At 57.7% G+C, this 20,245-nt stretch overlaps 1 protein-coding gene across 2 annotated transcripts in view; it reads left to right on the top strand.

Annotated features, from left to right (window-relative positions):
* Window positions 1-254: 254 nt before the first annotated feature.
* KDM4B (lysine demethylase 4B) overlaps window positions 255-20,245 on the top strand; it is a 135,715-nt gene continuing 115,724 nt past the window's right edge. The window contains exon 1 of one of the 2 annotated variants that reach the window (XM_047095737.1): window positions 255-298. The gene's annotated coding sequence lies outside the window, so the exon portion shown is untranslated. Of the gene's footprint in view, window positions 299-6,164; window positions 6,183-20,245 lie in introns of those variants that run through there. The other variant, XM_047095738.1, reaches the window with a different exon arrangement.

Consider the following 20,245-nt stretch of genomic DNA (forward strand, 5'->3'; position numbering starts at 1 on the left):
CTGCACCCGCCCAATCGAGGCGCGCGGGGGGCGGGTCGTGCGATGTTGATGGGCCCGGCGGAGGGGAGGGGCGGAGCTGTCAGCGACAGCCAATGGGCGCGCGGGCGTGGGCTCGGGGCCCAATGGCAGCCAGGGCGGAGCTGGCGCGCGGCCTCATAAGCCCCGCCCGGGGCGCTCGCGGAGGGCTCGGCCGCCAGCGACCGAGCGGGGCCCGGCCCGAGCGGGGCCTGGGGGTGCGACGCCGAGGGCGGGGGAGCGCGCGCCGCTGCTCCGGACCGGGCCGCGCGCGCCGCCTCAGGTGAGCCCGCGGGGAGGCGGCCGCCGCGTCGGAGCTCGGGCCCCGCCGCAGCCGCCGCCGCAGCCGCCGCCGCCGCCGCCGCCCCCGCGCCGCGCCCCGGGCTGCGGGCGGGCGCCCGGGACTCGAGGCCCAGGCCTCGGGCGCGGCCTGCTCGGGCCGCGGCCGCCGCGCTTTGTCCCGGCCCGCGAGGCGGTTGGGGGCGTTAACCGCCCGGCCCGGGGGGGGCGCCCGGCGGGGCCTCGGGCGGGGGCGGCCGCGGCCGGACAATGGCGGGCCCGGGGGCGGGAGGCGGGGGCGTCCGGGCCGGGGCCGGGGGCGCGCGGGGGCTGGGCCGGGGCGTCCCCGCCGGCCCTGCACAAAAGATGACAGCGTGGGTGGCCCGGCCCGGCCCGGCCCTGCCCGGCCGGGCCCCTCTTTATTATTCACAACAATCCTGATAATTAAACAAAATGAGGAGAGAGGCCGAGACGGAGAGCTCGCGAGCGCCGGCGATCCCAGGCCCCGGCCAGCGCCCGCCTGCGCGTCCGCCGCTCTGCGCGCCCCGGTGGGGCCGCCGGGGCGCTGCCCGGTGGCGCCCCCCGCCGTGGCCGTCGCTGCCCCCCACCCCCGCCCCGAGGCAGCCCGCCGCGCCGTCGCGGCTTCCACACCTGCCCCCGAAGAGAGGCGTGCAGTCTGGATTTTTTAAATTAAAAACCGTGTCCACTTGGTATGCACCTCGCAGCTTCCGGACGCGTCCCCTCAGTGCCTCCCCCTCCGAGCCCCGTCGTCGTCCCGAAGACCCCCGTCTCTGTAGAAATAGACTGTGGAGTCGCTCCCCGCGGCGACCCCGTTGGGCCGTCCCGTCTCGTCCCTTCCCCGTGGGAGCTGGGGCTCGGCTTCGTTCTGAAAGGGACCGGCCCCGGCCCGGCAGTGTGCGAGGGCCTGGGTGTGCGCGCGGTGGGCGCGATGACCCCGGGTGCTGTGGGGTGCGTGTCCGCCTGGGCGCGGTGGAAGGCTTTCCACGAGATTGTTCTGCCCCCCTCTGGGGGTGCGGGAGGCCCGGACTGCGCTCTGGTGCGTCCCCGGCTGTTTGGTTGGGGGAGGAGGCTTTTGTTTTCCTAATTCGGGTGCACCTGGGGAACTGTTTCCCGAGTTAGGAAACTAGCGGGAAGGTGGGTCCGGTAATCCGTGGGGTCCAGTAATCCTGGAACACGCGCGGTGTGTGTTCTTTTCCGTGTGTTTCTGCCAGTGGCATTTATTCAGCAAGCTCCCTTGGGTCCCGTTGGGTGCTGGCTCTGCCTTGGGGTCTGAGGATACTGGGGTTGCATTTAAGGCTTGGGGGCCCTGCCCCACGGCTCTGCACAACCATTTACGTGGCTGTCTCCGGGCGGCAGAAAGCCCCTAAGACGGGCTCATTAGACGACTCTACGGGCTTTTATCGGTGCCATCCGAGAGCTAATGACTCCCCTAATTCTCAAATAATAGCTTCCTTATGAGGCTTGGGGAGGGATTGTCAACTCGCTGGTCAGCCTTTTCTTGCCACCTCTGGGAGAGCCGTGGATGGCCTCTCTCCTCCCTGCAGTTTGTTTTCTGGAACCCTGAAGGACAGAGTGGGAAAGTCGCGGAGTCAACTTGTGATTGTCTGAGTGGAGGGTTTCTGAAACTCGCTGGCCCTCTTTCCGTGTTTCTGATTGGATGCTTGGCCAACCCCGGTGTTCTTCCATTTGTGCTGGGGACACCGTGCAGGTCAGACTGCCCTGCCCTGGGGGACGTCACCGCTGGGGAGCAAAGGGGGTGGCGGGGGTGCGGTTGCACACAAGCGCCCAGGTGTTGTGGCGGATGCACGCGGGCGCTGTGTCCGTCCCCGCCGGTGAGCTGTGGGTCCATTCGCGTGAGCGTGTAGCCATTGACCCGAAATAGATATACACGGGTGTCGGGAGGATTGATTTTCTCGGGGTTTCGAATCCTTTCCTCTTTGTGGGTGGGCTGCTGAGGAAATGTTAACTGCTGGAATCGAAAGGTGTTGCTGATGGGTCACTTAGGACCCGCCCGGCCTTTGTTGTAGTTTCCCTGTCCCTGTGCCGTCCCGCAGGAGTCCTCTGGGCTCTGGGGTGGACAGCGACCCCCCCCCCGCCCCCCACTGTGCCCCTTTCCCCCACCCTGGCGACTCTGTACTTGGTCCTGCATTTCGTTTGGCCGCCTTCTCTGCTGGTTTCTCGCCCCTGCCCTCCAGCGCCCCGCCCCCTTCCCCTGGAGGGGCTCGGCCATCTGTTCCTGGGTTCTATCTGACACCTGTGACAGTGGGCACGTTTGAGCGCTGGAGCAGGTTATGGAGAATTCCTAACTTCAGGGGGCCTCGGTGTTAGCGGGGGAAGGGACAGGTGGGCGCCCTGGGGTGTGAAGTCCACCATCCGTGGGGCCTGCTTCAGGAACAGGCAGCACCAGGGGATGCGTGCTGATGGACCCAGGCGCTGGCTGACGGGCCTTTCTGGGTGGCTTTTTTCCTGGGATCTGGAAGCGTGTGCGGTTCAGAGCTGTGTGTGTGACCTCGGGCCGGTCGCTTGCTCAAGAACCAAGCTGGGGGGGCGGGGGTGGAGAACAAATGGACTCCTGGCAGAGGGCACGACTGGGAGGGCCCCGCAAACCCCCTCGGTCCCCACCATGCCTCACCCGCGGCCCGGGCCGGCCAGGGTTCCTGGTTCTGCCCCAGAGACTTGTCCCCGGGGCTGCTCTGCGGGGCCTCAGTGCCCCAGCTCTTTCCTGCCCCGCCCCCCGTGCCTCTGCTTCTGGCTGAGGGTGCCGGGCGGCGGAGGAGAGTGCCGAACCGGGACCCCGTTCTGACCTGCTGTTCTTGGCGGTGTCTCTGGATTCCTGTCCCCAGAGAGGCTTCCGAGTCTGAGGGACCTGGGTTCAAATCCCTCCTCTGGAGTCAGTCACTTTCCTTCCCTGGGCCTTGCATTTCTCATCTGTAAAATGGGTACAGCGAGAGCCCCTCGTAGGTCATTGTGGGGAGCGGAGGGGATGAGAGGCACCGAGTGTCCGTGTGGCACCAGGAGCTCTGAGCGGGACTGGGTTGACTGCCGCTGCAGTCTCCCCAGGGTTCCCTCTGCCGTTCCGCTGGATTTTTCTCCATGGGACCGTCCTGAGCACCGTAGGGGGCTGAGCGGCATCCCTGGCCCCACCCACTTGATGTCAGGAGCCACCCCCAGTGCGACAACCACAGATGTCCCCTGGGGCACGCAGTCGCCCTGAGAGCCTGTCACTTAGCCTTTAACCCTGATATTTGGTTGTGACCCCGATCTGCCTCAAGTTCTGGTTTCCTTTGTCCCCCTCCTCCCCTCCGTTCTTGAATAGGGAGGGGCCCGTGTTTGTAGACGGTGCCGGCCGTACGCAGCCTGGCTGTCCGGGTCCTTCCCGACTGCCGCTCTGGCCTTCCCAGCCCGTAGCTTCCACTCCAGGAGAGGCGCACACCCACAGACTCCCCCAGGCCCCCCCACCGCCATGGTGCAGGGGTCTTCAAGGGCTGTTCCCGTCACGAACCCCCCTGGGCGCCCTGCCCAGGCTTTCACCTCTCCTGCTCCCCCCAGCCCCCCGCCATACCCCTTCCTGTCACTTTGCTTAACAGTTCTCTCTGAGTCGACTTGAAGGTGACTCACGTCCTTAATCTCGCCTCCTCCTGAACAGAAATGTCCCCAAAGTCGTGGGTCTGTTAATAAGCTGGTTGCAGATCTACAACGAAATGGATTTAACTACGACGTTAACAAGAAAAGTTTGTGTCACGCCATTAGCAAGGGCGGGGTGGATTGAGGAATTGATTTTGTTGTTGGATGAATTGGATTTTGAGGGTCTCGTTGGTTAGAGAGGGTATCCCTGGCATCTGGTCTGTCACTTTTCAGTCTTGTTCCCTCAGGGAGCTTTTGGAAACTGTAAAAACGGTCTTCCTCTCCTCAGAACCCTCTGGTGGCTTCCTGTTGTCCCTGGAAAAAACTCGAGACTCTTTCCCGTGGCCTCCCTGCTCTGTCCTCTGCGATCTGTCCTTTCTCCCCACCCTCCTCCTCCCCCTCCCGTGCCTGCTCTCTCAGTCCTAACCAGCTTCCCTGCCTCAGGGCCTTTGCACTTGCTGTCCCTGCACTCTTCTAGCCAGCTGGCTCCTTGTCATTCAGGTCTCTGCTCAGAGGCCGTCCCTGACCACACTGCCTAAACTCACCCTTGCGACCACCCTCTCTCCCCGCCCTGCCTTTTCATCTTTGCATTTAGCCCTGCTGTAAATACATATTAAGCTGTTTATGTGTTTATGGTCCATCTCGTTCAGAGGACAGAAGCTCCTTTTGTGAAGGGTCAGAGAGTAGATAGTGTTGGCTTTACAGGCCGGTCTCTGTCCCCACTGCTCTGCCATCGTAGCACGAAAGTATGGAAATAAACGAGTGTGTCTGTTTTCGAATAAAACTTTATTCATGGTCACAGAATTGTGAATTTCACATACTTTTTGCATGTGATGAGCTATTCTTCTTCTTTTGATTTTTTTTTTCTCACCTCATCACTTAAAAATGTCAGAACCATTCTTCGCTCGGAGGCTGTGCAGAAACAGGTAGTGAGCGGGGCTTGAACTGTGGGCTGTGGTTTGGGGACACCTGCGCCAGGGCGTGAGGTCCACGCTACAGAAGTGACATCTGTCTTGGCTGCCGCGTGTCTCCCTAGCACCTAGGGCAGCCCGGCACACGGTGGGTGTTCGGTGAACGCCCTTTTGTTGAATGAATGAATTTCTATCTTTTTTACATCGAAGCACTCTAGATTAAAAAAAGGGGGGGTCCTGGTTTGTTTCAAGGGAAATTAACACTGCTGGAAATACAGAAATACAGAAAATGTTACGATTTCATCCACCAAAACAACCCCAAAATGAAGGAAGAAAAAAAAGTAGCTGTGAACAGGGGCAAATACTTTGCTATTTGTGATGCCTGACCTTCTCATGCTCCCCCCTTTTGTACTGTACCCCGGAAAATTGGGAAGAAATATTCTCAGAAGATTGGGAAGGAGTCCTCTCGGCCTAAGGAGTTTGTTTCGGTCTAGCAGAGGCTGAGGGTTTAAAAGGAAGACGTGTTTCCCAATCACTTTGTTTTGTAAGCATCTGACCCATTCTCTTTACCCACCAGCGCCTGCGTCGGAAGGGGCGGTGGAGTCCTGGGGGGTGGTTTTGTGTTTTTGTTTTTTGTTTTTTATTTATTTTAATTTTTATTTAAAAAATTTTTGATTGTTTATTTTTGAGAAGGAGAGAGAGAGGGAGAGGGAGCGGGGGAGGGCAGAGAGAGAGAGAGAGGGAGACACAGAATCCGAAACAGGCTCCAGGCTCCGAGCTGTCAGCACAGAGCCTGACGCGGGGCTCGAACCAACGAACCGTGAGATCATGACCGGGGCCGAAGTCGGACGCTCAACCGACCGAGCCACCTGGGCGCCTTATGGTTTTGTTTTTTAAAGTTTTTATTTATTTTTGAGAGAGAGCCCAAGTCGGGGAGAGGCAGAGAGAGGGGGACAGAGCATCCGAAGCAGGCTCCGTGCTGGCGGCGGAGGGCCCGATGGGGGCTCGAACTCACGAACTGTGAGATCGTGACCTGAGACGACGTTGGCTGCGTAGCCGGCTGAGCCACCCAGGCATTCTGGGAGGTGGCTTTCATCGTCACCAGCCGCAGGGTCTCCACGGACACTCGCTGAAGAGGTGGCTTTCACGGGCGTGGACGCGAGCTTTGTGGGGTTCCTGGACAGCCAGGTGGCTGCCAGATGGCACGTGTCGGGCGCGGGACTGCGCCTGGCAGCATTTGTCCTGCCTTTCTCTTCGACCACGGCTGCTGGGTGTGCAGAGCGGCTGACGTGTGATTCCCGAGCCAAGGACGTCTTCGGCGTCTCAGATCTGGTAACTTCCCAGGACCGTTCTGACTTGTCAAGAGAGCGTACCGTTAATTTACAGTCATGCCTTCTTTAGTTGACGGAAGTAAACAATCTAGAGAGGGTTACTCAGAGCTTCTTGGCTTTCCAAAGTTGTCGGTCTTTTTTTTTTTTCTTTCTTTTCCCTCTACCTCTCCGTTTCTCCGTTCTTTCGTTCCGTCCCCTCTTCCCTTGCCCTGCGTCGGCGGTTCTGGTGAATGCGAGGGCGCTGGGGGAAAGTGAGGGCATTGCCGGACAGGGTGTGTGAAGCCGCCTTGGCCCCACGGCCGGCCGGCCGTGCCTTTTAGCAGCAGAGGAGCGCAAAGCTGTCCTGCGGCTCTGGGCTGGGACTCCAGGGGGGTGGCGGCCTCGAGTGCTTTTGCTCGGTGGACGAAGAGCGAGTAGTCAGAAAGCAAGCCCCCCGGTGGGTCCCCAGGTACAGAGCAGAACAAGGACTAACGTAGGATTTGGCCCTGGTTGCCGGCCCGTGATCCCAGTTGGATTTCTCAGATGGGCCTGTACGGCGAGTGGCGAAGAGGGGATCTCTGGGCGGGGCGGTCCAGACTCTCGCCCCAGATGGTGGCACCTTCCGGGCAGGTAGGGGCGGAGGTGGGCCCGCCTTTGTGGCTTCGTGGCCGCTCGCTCCGGGCTCCAGGGAGAGGACGTGGAGAGAGACGATGCGTGTGAGACGAGCTGGCGGTGCATCTGGAGATGTGCTTTGTGCGGAAGAAGCCAGGGGCTGGATCCCCGAGGCCCCGTTTGACCGAGAGCCAGCCTGCGGCCACCAGCAGGCGCCGTGACGGTGTGACGACAGGGGTGGGCCCGGGATTCCCGGCCCCTAAGTGGGGTTGGAGATGGGCCGCACGCCCTGGCGTTTCTGCGCAGCCCGGACGGTGGCCCGGGAGCCGGCTGGTGTGGTCTCCACTTGGGCACCCGAATGAGCGCGACCCTGGCCGGGCGGCCTGACCGGAAGATTCCATCATTTTGCCGCTGGCCCCTTCGAATCAGATACCCGCTGTCCACCCCCTCCCCACACCCCCCCCCCCCCCGCCCCTGTTTCGGTCAAAATGCCATCTATCAGCGTCGGCCCTCGGCACAGTGGGCTTCCTATCTCAGGTCGGCGGGCTGCATGGATCTGATTATCTTGGTCACGAGTTGAGAAGATTGCTCGTGTCTCGCTTGCGTGTGAGTAAAGCCCCTGGAATTTAAACTCTTGATTCGCTGCGTTATTCCAAGTCCTCCTCCCCGAGGAAGAGTAGGGAGTCAGGAGAGGCTAGTTCAGCTGACCCCTTCTGGAAAAGAAGGCGTCCCGTTCTCGCTGCCTTCCTGGGCGGCCGCGTGTGGAAGCCACAGAGCGGTCTCGGCCGCTCCCGTCTGCCGTGTCCTGCTTGGACCAGAGGCAGCCCCCTCCCCCCCCCCCCACCGGCCTGGCAGTGTCGTTCACTGGGAAACCGGCCACTCCGCGCAGGGAGCGCCTCTCGCTGGGCCCCAAAGAAGGGAGCGTGGGTGCTTGGACGGACGGACGGACGGATGGAGCTCGCCCGCCACTGAGAGAGCTGCGGCCGCTGGGCGCTGTCGGGTCGAGGCCGACGGTCACAGGCAGAGTGGGCATGGTGGCCTCGGTGACGCGTCCCGCGGCCTCTGCAAATGCCTAAGCCGTGCGGTCTGCCGACCTCGAGGCGAAGGTATGAAACCGAGAGTCACAGAGCTTCTCACCCGTGGCTCCTGGCCTGCTGACCAGTGGCTCGCGTTCAGTCCCGGCCAGGCCGCGGCTTTGCGGTGGAAACCCGGCCACGGGGGCCCAGGCTCCATCTGAGGGCGTCTGCCGGTGTCTGTTGAGTGTGACAGTATCGTCAACCCCGCTTGTGCCCGGCCGGGTGTTCGTGGCGGCCGGATGAGCGGCGTCTCCTGCCCACAGGGGTCGTGGCGCGCGGCGGAAGGCAGAGGGGCCAGGGGGCCGGGGGGCCGGGGCTGCCAAGATAACATGCAAACCGGGCCAGTGGAAGCACGGGGCAGGGGCAGCGTCTGCTGGCTTGGGTGGTGGCCAGGGAGGTGACAGAAGAGTCACCACGTGAGCTGAGCCTTGTCCTCGTGGGTGACGGCGAGCCGGCAGGCAAGGAACGGGGGGGCGCTGGGGGCCGTGGCCTGGCGGGCCTGTAGGGAGAAGAGCACGGGGGAGGCAGGGAAGCCTGAACCTCTCGGGTGTGTTTGCCCGAAGTTCCGAGGGGCTGAGAGAAAGGGGGGGGCGGTCAGCTCTGCCCTCAGGGATCTTAGAGTCTAAGACCAGAGCCGTTCAGGTCACCAGGGAGGGCCAGGGGACAGCTCCCCAGCAACTGGCTCTGGTGTGATGCCCAGACCCTGAATTTGTAGAGCAGCCCCTCGTAAAGTACTCCTGCCCTGTGGTGCTTTTTAAAAATATCTACAATATACATAATGAATACATATATACGTATTTCAGGTAGACTCCGTGCCCAATGTGGGGCTCAAACTCACGACCCCAAGACCAAGAGTTGCGTGTTTTACCAACCGAGCCAGCCAGGTGCCCCTTGAAGTATATTTTTGTGGAGATAGTTACATACCGTAACATTCTCCCTTTTCAGCGGACAATTCATTGGCTTTAGAGCATTTATAGAGCCGCGCGGCCATCACAACCAGCAAATTCCAGAACATTATTATCATCTCTGAAGGAAACACGGTGTCTATTAAATAGTCACTCCCCCCTGCCTCCCAGCCCCCTGGGCAGCCACAAACCCCCATCCTGTCCGTGGATGTGTCCGTTCTGAGCGTTTTACATAAATGGAATCATACAAAATGGGACCTTTTGTGTCTGGTTCTCTCACTGAGCATCTGTGCGGGGAGACTTGGCCTGTGGGTCTGGGGATAGGTCTGGAGGATGAGAGAGTTCTAGAACATCAAGGCGTGCTGACCCAGCTCACCCGGAGGAGGTGCTCAGGCCGCCCTTTGCGTGCACGGTTCCAGACTCCTGTCCTCCGTGATGAGTCTTCACCTGTCTGCCCTCTTCCTCCAGCCCAGGCCGGCCCAGGGGGTCCCCTGCGGGAGCTCTGTGTGCAGAGCAGGGCCTCCCTGCGTCTGCCGCACGGAGCCGTGTGGCCCTGGCCCCCACCACCCTGGCTTGTCCGTATCCTGTGTTCTGTGGGATCACCTCCTGGTCGGTAGGTCTGGGACCTCCCTGCCTTGAACCCTCCACGGCCTGAGTCAGGAACGGGTGTCCTGGTTCCTGCTGACGCGGTTGGCCGCGTGTCGTCCAGGGCCTGAGTGGGCCTCCTGGAGAGCTTCCTTTATTTATTTTTTAAAGGTTTATTTACTTATTTTTGAGATAGACAGAGCACAGGCTGGGGAGGGGCAGAGAGAGGGGGAGACACAGAATCCGAAGCAGGCTCCAGGCTTTGAGCTGTCAGCACAGAGCCCGACGCGGGGCTCGAACCCACCAACTGTGAGATCATGACCTGAGCCGAAGTCGGGCGCTCAACCGACTGAGCCACCCAGGTGCCCCCGGCCAGCGCCTTTTAAAAGTGAGCTGCCTCCTTGGGCCGCTTCCCTTTCCCGGACTGCCTGGCCCCAGCCCTGCCGGGGTTGGGAGTTGTCTCTTAGATGGCAGTCACTGGGTTTGGAGCGTCCCCGCAGCCCTCACAGAGCCCCGTGAAGCCCACCAGCTATGGAGTTGCACGCGGGCCACGGCTCCTGCCCAGGTGTCCCCTACCCCGCGTGGTTAAAGAGGTAAGCGGATGCCCCCTTGCCCCCGAGGGGTAGTGGCACCCCCATACCCGGTGAGTCAGAGATGCATCTGGGCAGATCAGGGAGGGCTGAGGGCCACGAGGGGTGTGCCGACAGCCCCGCCTCCCCCTGCCTTCCCCCGCGTGCTCGGCCGGCGTCTTCCCTGTGGGCACAGGACACGTGCCCGTGTGTGGGTGACTTTCCGTCCCTCTGGCAGAGGATACGGATGAGCCGGGGTGTCCCGAGTGCGGTGCTCGTGGGAAGACGCCCCACGGGTCCACGCGTGGACGCTAACCGAGTGCCTGGTGACACAGTTGGTCCCCCGCCTCATGCCGTATACAGAAACTAACTCGGAAAGGACCGGTGACCTAAATGTGGGAGCTGAGGCTACAACACCCTTAGCAGGAAACAAGGACGCAGACGCCTTTCCTAAGGGAGTGCCGGCAGGTAAAGACGCAAAGCAAGCCCCTTGTGTCACTGGAGTTTTTCTCGTAGCCACAGTCGAAGGTAAAAAAAGCAGATGAAATTAATTTGATTAATGTATTTCTGCTGAACCTGACGTCCCCCGAATGTTAACGTTTCAGCCTGTAATCGCTATCAAAACAGTCCCCGAGTTGTCTTATGCTCCTTTGGTTTTTGTTTTGTTGGTACTGAGTCTCCAACATGCTTTGTGTATTTCACACTCCATGCTGTCCCCCCCACCCCCAGGCCGGTCCTTGGGGAGGGACCCCAGGCCCTGGATGGGCTGAGCCGGCCGTGGGGGTGCCTGGCGTTTAGCGGAGACTGGCCCCTTCCATCCGCCTCCCGTTCCTGTCCCCCTTCCTGGGCCATCAGAATTTCTGGAGCTATCCGCCTCTAGCTGGAGACACGAGACAGATCCAACACAAACCAGCTCTGGCCACCGAGGGGCGAGAGGGGAGGGCGTTGACCCACTGCAGGCGGGGTGCGGCCAAGGGAGAGCCCTTGGGGGAGAGTCCAGGGGAGGTCCTGAGCCTTTCACGGAGGTAGGATTCAAGCCAGCATTTGGAGGAGGAGGAGGTCAGGACAGCCTGCTTCAGGGAGGGCAGGGGCTGACCCCCGGAGGGCCCTGTATTGGGGTGCTGTGGGGAAGTGGAAAAAGCTGAAGTCCCCGCCTGCGGTGCTGCCCCTCCCTCTGGGGTGTTGGGCTCCAGGGCCGGGGTCCCGATCCCACCCGTGCACCTTGCAATACGTTTCATCTTTGATGGGAGCGTCGAACCTCGTACCAGCTGTGAAGGCTGATGAGTCCTGGAGGCTAAGCCCGGGGCTGTGCATTTGCGGCATGGATGCTGGCCATGCTGGGGGGCTGTGAACTTAGAGCTCGAGACGTTTCCGGGAAGGAGTTGCAGGAACTTGGAATGCTTCTTTGGCCGTGGGAAAACCCGGGAGAGAGACGCGTGTACGAGTATGGCTTGGAAATAGCCTTCCCCAGCTGCAGCCGGTCTTAAATGGCCCGAGGTCTCAAGGCAGGATGGCCGAGGGGGACGGACGGCTGGAGGCTTGTTCCCCACGCACCTGAGCTCCTACCTCTGTTTTCCGTCTCTGCCCTTATCTCCAAAACGGGGATGACAGGGAAAGTCTCCGCTTCCAGGGAGCTGAGATGCGCGCAGTCAATACGTGAAAATCCATTAGGGAAATAGTTCCCACCCCAGGGGCCGCTGGGTGGCACCTGGTGACTTCCGTGGTCATCGTGAGTGGGGGTGCTCTTGACATCCGGGATGCTGCTCAGTGTCCCACGGTGCCGAGGACGGCCCCAAATGTCCCGATTTCAGGCACACCTGGTCCAGGGTGAGCCTTCAGTGACAGTTTTTGTCTGGGCTTCTGCTGCTGTCTTTCCTTGCCGTGAATCAAGGTGTTGGAACAGAAGTTTCTTTTTTTAAAAGTGTGTTTATTTTTGAGACAGAGACAGAGTGTGAGCAGGAGTGGGGAGGGGCAGAGAGAGAGGGAGACACAGAATCGGAAACAGGCTCCAGGCTCTGAGCCATCAGCCCAGAGCCTGACGCGGGGCTCGAACTCACGGACCGCGAGATCGTGACCTGGCTGAAGTCGGACGCTTAACCGACTGCGCCACCCAGGCGCCCCAAAAGTGTGTTTATTTTTGAGACAGAGACAGAGTGTGAGCAGGAGTGGGGAGGGGCAGAGAGAGAGAGAGGGAGACACAGAATCAGAAGCGGGCTCCCGGCTCTGAGCTGTCAGCACAGAGCCCGACGCGGGGCTCGAACTCGTGAATCGCGAGGTCATGACCTGAGCCGAAGTCGGACACTTAACCGACTGAGTCCCCCAGAATGCCCCTGTTATAGCGGTTTCTAAAACCACTTTCCATTGCAGAATAGCCCGTGGTTTTTACACCTCTGTTCTGTATTTGTGCTGGGAAAGAAGTTAAGAAACAATCGAGGTTATTCGAAGGCACCTTGAAAATCGGTTTGCTTTTCCTCCCTCTGGAGCTTCTTTATTTGAATGGGGCAGGTGGGAGGGTTTGGCCAGGGATTTATGGGCCAGGAAGCATGGGCGCTGTTCCCCGGGGAGGCTGGACCCGAGTCAGCCAGGCCAGAACTCGGAGTCCCGTGGCCTGTTCCACATGCCTCATTGGGTTTTCTCCTCCGGTGAACCTGGGGTTTTGTGAACTTGGAGCCGCCCGCCTGGAGAACCGGTGTCCTGGGCCGGCTGGTGCCGCTCGGGCCTGCGGGCGGGTTCGGGGTGAGCCTGTGGCCTTTGCAGACCAGCTCTGAGTGTGAAAAGCCCTGCGTTGGGTATTGTGCCCCTCGGCCGCCCTGGCTCAGGCGTCCTTGGTGCGGCCGCTGTGACACCCGCTTCCGGGAGCTGCCGCCTCGGGGTTCCAGCACCTGCTCCTTGAAGTCCCAGCTCTCTGCGTGTTAATTAACTTGGCCTTCAGCCAGAAGAAGGTCTGGAGGCTCTGGGGTCAGCCAAGTCACGATGGCTGCTTCCCTCACGAGCCTCCTGGACGGGTCTTCGTTACCAACGTAACTTACCCTCACGATATAAAAATCGGCAGTGCCGGTGAGACGAAACCAAACCAGGAAAGGCCTTCTGCGTTCCTGTGAGCATCTCACGTGTGTTCAGTCAGTGTGGACTTGGCGAGGGTCCGTCTGTGTGCTCCTGGGGTCCAGCGGTCGGCTGGGGGCGATGGGACGTGCTCCTTGCCCTGAGGGCCGATGCGGTAGCTGGGGAGGCAAGGATCCCTGGTTGGGGACTGGCCACGTGGCCCTGTGACTGGCAGGCAGGGGTCCTGTCACACAGCCTGATTGCCCGGGAGGCCTGGAGCTCAGCGTGGTCAGGATGGGGCGGGGGCCTGGCCCCCCGGCGCCGGGGAGACGGGAGGTCGGAGTGGGCGCTCCAGAGAGGACGGGGCTGCCCCAGGCCCCTGGGCTGCTCTGGTGAACCGGGCCTGATAGAGCCCCGCGCTCCCCCTCGCCGGCGAGAGCGCCAGTGGGGCCTGCCGGGGGTTCTCTGGAAACTGGCAGAACCCTCCGCTCTTTGCCTCCGTGTGCCTGCGTTTGGGATTTCCACCCCGGATGCGGAACAGCCCCGAGATATCAAAGGCTCCCGGCTCTGATTGGTGCCTTAAATGCTGGCCTTGCGCCCTGAGGTGCACACACTCCCTTGCTTGGCCCTCCGGTGAGGCTGGCCTGGACAGGGGTGGGGGTGGGGGGCCGGGCAGGGCTCCCGGAGCTGCCTCCACGTACAGGGACTCGGGAAGACCTCTCTGGGGGATTTTTGGGGGGATCAGCAGCTCGTCCTCACGACTTGGTTTGAGTGTGGAGCCAGCACTGAGAGTGGGACCCCAGCTCCCAAATCTGCTCTGCCACTGACCTGGGGCGAACAGCACAGCCTCTCTGGGCCTCGGCAGCCTCGCATGCTCCCCTCACCAGGGGACGGCAAGCCGCAACCGGGGCGATGTCCGTTAATAAGCGCTTGGGGGGCGCCTGGGTGGCTCAGTCGGTTAAGCGTCCAGCTCTTGGTTTCGGCTCAGGGCATGATCTCGCAGTCGTGGGTTTGAGTCCCACATCGGGCTCCGCGCTGATGGCACAGGGCCTGCTTGGGATTCTCTCTCTGCCCTCTCTGTCTCTCCCCCCAGCTAGTGTTCTCTCTCTCAAAAATAATCATTCAAAAAAAAAAAAAATGCTTGGCACAGGGACTCTTATCCCTGGCCGCCAAGTGGGAACTTTGGGGTTTACGACCAGCAGACTCCACCAGCCCCCACTTTGTGGAAGAAAACAGAGTCTCACCACAGCCCTGCTGGCCTGGGAGCCCATCATTAGACATCTCCAAGCTTAAGGTGCCAGGCGAGGTGCTAAGTAGCCCCTGGGTGCTGAAGTGAGGGAGCCCTGTGACCGGGAAAACAAGGGGTGGACAGGAATCCTCTCCCAGGAGATGACACTTGGGCAGAGATCTGAGTGACGAGGAGGTGCCAACCACGAGGACACCTGGAACAAGAAGTCCCAAGTGGAAGAACAAATAGTACGTGCAAAGGCCCTGAGGCGGAGATGAGCTTGGCACGTTTGAGGATTGGGAGGCATCCCGTGTAGCTGGAACGTGATGAGCTGGCGGGAGACCAGTAAGGCTGGGGTTTGCAGAGGCCAGAGTGAGTGGCTCTGTCGCTTAGGCTGCGGTGAGCCGGACCCCGTTCCAGGCAGGGAGAAGCCTGGGGAGGTGATGATGAAATAAGAGATTTATGTGTTTGCAGAGACCCCTTTGGTGGTGGGAGTACAAACTGGGGGCTGTCTTCGGCTGTCATCCAGGCCGGTCATGACGGTGGCTCAGAAGAAGGTGGTCTGGGCCGGGGGCCAGCAGGACTGGACTTCGGGGATTGTATGTGTGGGAAAGACGAGCCAGTGCTGACTCCCAGGTTGGAACGGCTGGTTTCAAACCCGGGCCCCACCACTCCTCCCAGCTCTGTGACCTGGGGCAAGTTGCTCAACCTCTCTGAGCCCCCTCTTCCTTGCATGCTTCCAACGATGCTAGGTTGCCAACCTGAGAGCGTTGTCGTGATTGGAGAAGTTGCAACGTGGGCGATTGGCACGGTTCTCTGGGCCCAGTGTGGAAGGTACTGGGGGACGGCCAGGCAAGGTGGGGCCATGTGAGCTCACCCTGTTGGTTGTGTCAGCCGGTCTTCCTTGCCTTTACTCTTCTCCTTATTTTTGTTTGTTTGTGTATTTATTGGGGGGGGGGGGGGACGGGCAGAGAGACAGGGAGAGAGAATCCCAAGTGGGCTCCGTGCTGTCTGTGCAGAGCCCAGCACGGGGCTCGGGCTCACAAGGCGTGAGATCCTGACCTGAGCCCACACCATCGCTTGACCCGCCGAGCCACCCGGGCGCCCCAGTTGTTCTCCCTCTTAAACGTTCTCGTTTACAGAGTCGGGACCTTGGCGTCGGAGCCGACCTGAAAGCGAGGACTTCGAGATCTGGTCGCCTGAGGATTTGCAGGAGTCCCCGATCTCAGCCGTTCAGCTTTCCTTGGGGGGGGGGGTCGCTCCCCGCGGGACTTCGCGGCAGCTGAAGGAGAAATTCTGTATGGGAAGCAAGCTCCTGGCGCCGGGCAGGGCTCAGTTTTAGAGATTGTGCTTTTAGGCAAATCTCAGATGCTGTTTGGAATGCTGTCATCATCGCAGGTGGCACTCGGACCGCCCCCTGTCTCGTCAGGGTCTGTGATGGCAAGACACCGGGGCGGCCCTGGTCGCCTCTCTGGCCGTTGTCGCGGGGTGCGTAGGAGACCAGAGGGCCTGCGGTCTTGATGGGAACGTTTGAAGGGTGTTTGTAAGTCTGGATGCCTCCGCTTATTCATTCTTTGTAAGCTTTTTATTGTGGAGAGTTGGAGCACACGCAGAGGGAGACAGGGTAGGGTGAAGACCCTGTGTGTACCCATCACCCAGCCCCCAAAGCATCAGGCCGCATGACGGTCTACCCTTCCTCACCTCCACGGTGAAATATCCCCCACGTTACCTTTTTAAACTGCGTATTGTCCGAGAATTGCAGACTCCCAAGAAGTTGCAGAAATAGTACAAAGAGGTCAGGTCCCGTGTGCTCCTCACCCGTCTTCCCCCAGTGGTGACGTCTTACGTAACCGCAGTCCCCCATCAAGGCTGGGAGATTGACATTGGCACAGAGCATCGCCGGCCTTCCCGGGAATCCTTGCGCTCACCTGCTGGTGTGTTTTTGTGACGTCGCCCGCGTGGGTTTGTGTCACCCCCCCTCGCACTCGAGATACGCAGCTGTCCCGTCAACACGGGCGAGTTTCCTTGTGCTTCCCCCTCAGGGTGACCGGCCGCTCCTGCCCCCAGGTCCCCGCAACCACTCTGTTCTCTATAATCTAGTCATTTTGAGGATGTTACGGAATCAGACACCACGCGTAGCCTTTGGGGATTGGCTTCGTTCACATGTAGTCCCTCCATCTAGTTTGTCGCCCGTATCCGTCGCTCTTTGCTTTCTATTGCTCGGTATCCTTGTGTCGTTTTATAATCCTCTGTATTTCTATAAGGTGCATATGGTAGTGTCTTGCATTCCTGATTTTAGCAGTCTGAATCTTTCCTCCCTTTTTTTCTTTGATCGGTCTACCTAGGGGCTTATTAATTTTGTTGATCTTTTCATGGAAACGACTCTTGCTTTGGTTGGTTTTCTTTTATTCTGTTAATTTCTGCTCTGGTCTTTATTATTTCCTTCTTGTTGATTGCTTTGGATTTAGTTTGCTCTCTCTCCAGTGCCTTCGGGTAGAAGTTTAGATTATTGATTTGCGAGCTGTCTTCTTTCAACATAGGCAGCTGTGAAGTCCCTCTAAGTATTACTTCGCTGCATCCTGTAAGTTTTGGTTTATCGTGACTTAATTTTCATTAACCTCAAAGTGTTTTTCTAGTTTCGCTTGTGATATTTTCTTACCCATTGGTTATTTCACAGTATGATTTTTAGGGGCACCTGGGTGGCTCAGTCGGTTAAGCATCTGACTTTGGATCAGGTCATGATCTCTCAGTCTGGGAGTTCAAGCCCCATGTCGGGATCTGTGCTGACAGCTCAGAGCCTGCTTAAGATTCTGTCTCCCGCTCTGCCCCACCCCACCCCTCACCCCCCGCCCCCCCCCATTCATGCTCTCTCTTGTCTCTCTTTTTTTTTTTTTTTTCAACGTTTATTTATTTTTGGGACAGAGAGAGACAGAGCATGAACGGGGGAGGGGCAGAGAGAGAGGGAGACACAGAATCGGAAACAGGCTCCAGGCTCTGAGCCATCAGCCCAGAGCCCGACGCAGGGCTCGAACTCCCGGACCGCGAGATCGTGACCTGGCTGAAGTCGGACGCTTAACCGACTGCGCCACCCAGGCGCCCCTCTCTTGTCTCTCTTTTTTTTAAAAAAATTTTTTTTTTTTCAACGTTTATTTATTTTTGGGACAGAGAGAGACAGAGCATGAACGGGGAAGGGGCAGAGAGAGAGGGAGACACAGAATTGGAAACAGGCTCCAGGCTCTGAGCCATCAGCCCAGAGCCCGACGCGGGGCTCGAACTCACGGACCGCGAGATCGTGACCTGGCTGAAGTCGGACGTTTAACCGACTGCGCCACCCAGGCGCCCCTCTTGTCTCTCTTAAATAAATAAACTTGGGGCACCCGAGTGGCTCAGTCAGTTAAGCATCCGACTTCGGGTCAGGTCATGATCTCACGGTTCATGGGTTCGAGCCCCACGCCAGGCTCTGTGCCTGGAGCCTGCTTTGGATTCTGTGTCTTCTCCCCCTCTCTGCCTCTCCTCTGCTCATGATCTGTGTCTCTTTCTCTCAAAAATAAACATTAAAAAAATTTTTTTTAAATAAACAGGCTTCAAAAAAAGTATGCTTTTAAATTTCCACATATTTGTAAATCCCCAAATTTCCTTCCGTTACGGATTTCTGATTTTTCTTGTGGTCAGAGAACCTACTTTGTATGATTTGAAATTCCTGTTAATTTAATGAGGCTTGTTTTATAGCCTAACATGTGGTCTGTCCTGGAGGGTGATCCCCATGTACTGAGAAGAAAGTCTGTTTTACTGCTCTTAGGTGGGGTTCTCTCCACACGTCTGTTGGTTCGGAGTGTTGCTCAAGGGTTTTCTTTCTTTGTTGTTTCTGCCTGGTGGTTGTATCCATCGTTGATAGTGGGGTATTGCTGTCTCCAACTACTGTTAATTGAATTTTCCGTTTCTCCCTTTTTTCCATCAGTTTTCGCTTCGTGTACTTTGGGTCTTATTAGTAGATGCATGTGAGTTTATAATTGTTATATTGTTATAAAACGTTCATCTCTAACATTTTTGTTTTAAAGCCTGTTTTGGGGGATATGAGGGCAGCCAGTCCGGTTTCCTTATAGTTGCTATTTTATTTTCCATCCTCTTATGTGCAACCTACTAGTATCTTCGCATCTAAAGAGCGTCTTCTATAGACAGCATCTAGTTGGGTCTTGTTTTTCTTTTTTTTTTTTTAAGTTTTAATTTAAATCCCAGTTAGTTAGCATCCAGTGTAATATCGGTTTTAGGCTCAGAATTTAGTGATTCGACCCTTCCATACACCAACCACCATCTGGGGTTCATCACAACAGATGCGCCCCTTAATCCCCATAATCTGGGAACCCATCCCCCCCCCCCCCCCCCCGGTGACCGGCAGCTTGTTCTCTATCGTTAAGAGTCTGTGTTGGTTTGCTGCTCTCTTTTTTTTTTTTTTTGCCCCCTTTGCTCATTTGTTTTGTTTCTTAAGTTCCACATATGGGTGAGATCATGTGGTATTTGTCTTTCTCTGACCTATCTCCCTTAGCATAATCCACTCTAGCTCCAATGTTGTTGCCAGATTTTATGATTTTTTATGACCCAGTAATATTCCATTGCGTGTATGTCCCACACGTTCGTCCGTTCATCAGTTGACAGATACTTGGGCTGTTTCCGTAGTTTGGTTGTCGTAGCTAGTGCTGCAACAAACATCGGGGTGCACGTGCCCCTTTGAATTAGCATTTTTGTTTTCTTTGGGTAAATACCTAGTAGTGCAATTGCTGGGTCGTGGGGTGGTTCTATTTTTAACTTTTTTTTTTTTTCAACGTTTATTTATTTTTGGGACAGAGAGAGAGACAGAGCATGAACGGGGGAGGGGCAGAGAGAGAGGGAGACACAGAATCAGAAACAGGCTCCAGGCTCTGAGCCATCAGCCCAGAGCCTGACGCAGGGCTCGAACTCACGGACCGCGAGATCGTGACCTGGCTGAAGTCGGACGCTCAACCGACTGCGCCACCCAGGCACCCCTTTTTTTTAATTTTTTTTTCCAACGTTTATTTATTTTTGGGACAGAGAGAGAGAGACAGAGCATGAACGGGGGAGGGGCAGAGAGAGAGGGAGACACAGAATCAGAAACAGGCTCCAGGCTCTGAGCCATCAGCCCAGAGCCTGTATTTTTAACTTTTTGAGGCACCTCCACACTGTTTTCTGAAGTGGCTGCACCAGTTTGCGTTCCCACCAACAGTGCACGAGGGCTCCCGTTTCTCTGCATCTTCGCCAATACCTGTTGTTTCTTGTGTTTATTTTTTTTTAAAACGTTCTTTATTAGTGAGAGAGCGAGACAGAACATGAGCAGGGGAGGGGCAGAGAGAGAAGGAGACACAGAATCTGAAGCAGGGTCCAGGCTCTGAGCTGTCAGCACAGAGCCCGACGCGGGGCTCAAACTCACGGACCGTGACATCAGGACCTGAGCCGAAGTTGGACGCTTAACCGACTGAGCCACCCAGGCGTCCTTCTTGTGTTTTTGATGTTAGCCATTCTGACAGACGTGAGGTGGTATCTCATTGTGGTTTTGATTGGTATTTCCCTGATGATGAGTGACGTTGAGCACTTTTTTAAGGTGTCTGTTCGCCATCTGGATGTCTTTCTTCGGAGAAGTGTCTGTTCATGCTTTCTGCCCATTTTTTAGTTTGGTTTCATTGTTGGGGTGTTGATTTAATAAATGCGTTATAGATTTTGGATACTAACCCTTTATCTGATACGTCATTTGCAAATACCTTCTCCCATTCTGTCCGTTGCCTTTTAGTTTTGCTGATTGTTCCCTTTGCTGTGAAGATGCCTTTTTATCTCGACGAGGCCCCAAATAGTTCATTTTTGCTTTTGTTTCCCTTGCCTCTGGAGACGTGTTGAGTAAGAAGTTGCTGCGGCCAAAGTCAAAGAGATTTTTGCCTGTTTTCTCCTAGGATCTTTATGGTTTCCTGTCTCACACTTAGGTCTTTTACCCATTTTGAGTTTATTGTTGTGTGTGCTGTAAGAAAGTGGTCCAGTACTCAGGTGATGCCTCCAGCTTTGCT

This window comes from Lynx rufus, unplaced genomic scaffold, assembly GCF_022079265.1.
Source record: "Lynx rufus isolate CCGP_SWC_20201006 ecotype Redwood Valley unplaced genomic scaffold, mLynRuf1.p SCAF_4, whole genome shotgun sequence".
NCBI classification, from domain to species: Eukaryota; Metazoa; Chordata; class Mammalia; order Carnivora; family Felidae; genus Lynx; species Lynx rufus.